This window comes from Arachis ipaensis, chromosome B08 (genome assembly GCF_000816755.2).
Source record: "Arachis ipaensis cultivar K30076 chromosome B08, Araip1.1, whole genome shotgun sequence".
NCBI lineage: Eukaryota > Viridiplantae > Streptophyta > Magnoliopsida > Fabales > Fabaceae > Arachis > Arachis ipaensis.
The window spans coordinates 24,735,419-24,738,764 of NC_029792.2; positions in this window are offsets into that span (position 1 = coordinate 24,735,419).

Sequence of the window (3,346 nt, forward strand, 5' to 3'; positions counted from 1 at the left end):
ATGTAGTGATATGGGCATGGCCATGGTATAGAGAGAGAGAGAGAGTTGTTTTTGTTTTTCCTTTTTTGGTGGTAATGTAAAAGAAAAATCTCTGAGGGACTCTTAAAAGATTCATTGGTTGAATAAAAGTATAAACTAAAGCATGAACATGAATCCCTGCATCAATGAAAAATGATTAAATATCTCTAACTTGTTAACAATCTTAATTGTACAAATTGAATCTTAATGAACAATTGAAACGCTTAGGGGTGACAATGGACAGGGTAGGGTAGAGTTTGGATTCAACCTTAATTCTATCTGCGAGTTGAAATTTTTATATAAATTCAACCCTACTCTACTCGCGGGTTGAGAATATCCCAACCCTAACCTTATACGTTCTTAACTCGCGGGTACCCGACTCTATCCACCGGTTACAAAAATATATAATATTATTATATAACTTGATGATAATTTAAAATAGAACTTATTTTTATGTAAAAAAAAAAGATATTAAATTATCAATTAATGATTTTTTTAGTAGTTAAGGATCTTTTGCATTTAGTGAGAGGTCTTTGGTTCAACATCCACTTAAAATATATTTTTATATAGGTATATAATATATGGAGTGCGAGTTGGTTGGGTTGGGTTGAAGCTCAACCCGCACCCTACCCGACCCGCACGAGAATCCTACCCGCTGCGGATCGGGTTGACAACCCTATCTGATCGGGTGGGGTCGGGTTGAGTACCCGCGAGTAGAGTACATATTGCTACCTCTACGCTTAATGTAGTAATACATGTTATTTATGTTATTTGCTAAACTAATGATGTTTTATTAAGAAAATAATTTATCATATATAATNNNNAAAAATTATATATTTTAATTTGTTAGGATAGTAAATTATGTTTTTTAAGATAAGAAATATTTGATATGAGGATAATTTAAATATACATAGAAATACAGTACTCTCATGTATATCTTTATTAGGATAGAAAATTATGCATTCTAATTTGTTAGAATAATAAATTATGCTTTTTAAGATAAAAAATATTTGATATAATTTCATATCAAAAATTGTATATATATGTGTTCATAACTAATAGAAAAACAGGTTAAATTTTCTACAACTATAAAAAAAACCTCTCTCACTGAGCCCTAAACAATATTGTTAAAACTGAAAAAGGTCGTCGTCGAAAGATCTCGTGGATAAAAAGCACAAAAAAAAAGTCAAGATAGATGATCTTTCAAAGGAAGATGATAATATAAAGAATAGTAGACAAAATGTAAAAGAAATAGACATACGTTTAGACGAATTTAAACTCATGCTAAAAGATAATCCTATAACTAAAGTGCCTCCACCTCAATCACCAAAAATCTCGTACAAAGATTGTTTGGTGGGTGATGGATTGGACAAAATGAACCCGAAAGAAATTGTAAATTTTGTGGTAGAAGATTATCTTTTGGACAAAAAAATTTATGGAGCTGAAAGTGGAAGACGAGACTCTCTTCAATCCAAAACCAATTATTGAAGTTAGCGTAGAAGAGTATGACGAATGGTGTAGGTCTTGGACTGATCATAAAATCTCTTTAGTAAAAGAATTACTTTGCAAATGATGGAACATTAGATCGTAAGAAAATGGGGCAAGACTGAAATAGTAAAAGTGATGGACCTGGAAGAAGGCTTCTTTTTAGTTCGTTTTGCTAATAAGGAGGATTACTCTTAAGCCCTTTTAAATGGCCTTGGATGATCGCTCATCACTACTTTCTAGTCCAAGGTGGGAGACCTCTATTTATCCCTTACGAGATGAAGTAAAAAAGGTTGCGGTTTGGGTCAGAATTCCTAATTTACCTGCGGAGCTCTACAAAAAATATTTTCTTGGAAGGTGGAAGGAATCCTAGGTAGATGTTTAAAGTGGATGAGACAACTTCTATTAATTCTATAGGTAAATTTGTAAGGATTTATGTTGAATTAGATCTGCGAAGGAAACTGGTTTTCTCTTTCTCAGCTTTGGGTAAAGATTTTAAATTGGAGTACGAAGGGCTACATCAAATTTGTTTCAATTATGGAAGGTATGGCAACAAATTTGATGGTTGTCCAAAATAACGTTATTGAAGACATGTGTGGAATAAAAATGACAAATCTGATGGTTCACCATAGCAACGGTAATGGAAGCAGCGGTGCATCCAGCAATGAACAGCGACAACAGGAGAATCAAGATATCTCAAAAGAGAAGCAAAAGATAGTGGATATAAATCAGGAAAGAACTATTAATGATTTCCTCCTTAATAATAATGATGGAAATCAATTTCTAATATTTTTCATGAGATGATATCATATGTGAAAGTTAAAGAAGAAATTTTTCTGGACCTTGAATGGTAGTTAAAAAGCTACATAGAAAAAATAAAAAGGAAGAGAAAATACCGTTGCCAAAAAGAAAAATATCTTCAACGAAATTTGATTCCCTAAAACATAAGACGATTCAGGTGAGGACTGGTGCACGAAATTACAATCACACTTTTGCAATTTCACACAACTAACCAGCAAGTGTACTGGGTCGTCCAAGTAATACTTTACGTGAGTAAGGGTCAATCCCATAGAGATTATCGGCTTGAAGCAAGCTATGGTTATCTTGTAACTCTTAGTCAGGATATCAATAATTCTCAGATTTAATTGTAAAAAGTAAAAGAACATGAAATAAATACTTGTTATGCAGTAATGGAGAATAGGTTGAGGTTTTGGAGATGCTCTGTCTTCAGAATCTCTGCTTTCCTACTGTCTTCTTCTTCACACACGCAAGGCTCCTTCCATGGCAAGCTGTATGTTGGTGAATCACCGTTGTCAATGTCTACCATCCGTCCTCTCAGTGAAAATGGTCCAAATGCGCTGTCACCGCACGGCTAATCATCTGTCGGTTCTCACTCATGCTGGAATAGGATCCATTGATCCTTTTGCGTCTGTCACTACGCCCAGCACTCGTGAGTTTGAAGCTCGTTACAGTCATCCCTTCCCAGATCCTACTTGGAATACCACAAACAAGATTTAGACTTTTCGGATCTCAGGAATGGCCGCCAATAATTCTAGCCTATACCACGAAGGTTCTAATCTTAGATTAGAAACCCAAGAGATACACATTCAAACTTGATTGCATGTAGAACGGAGGTGGTTGTCAGGCACACGTTCATAGGTGAGAATGATGATTAGTGTTACGGATCATCACATTCATCAGGTTGAAGTGCGAATGAATATCTTAAAATAGAAGCTAGCGTGATAGAATGGAAAACAGTAGTAATTGCATTAATTCATCGAGATACAGCAGAGCTCCTCACCCCCAACAATGGGGTTTAGAGACTCATGCCGTCAGAAATACA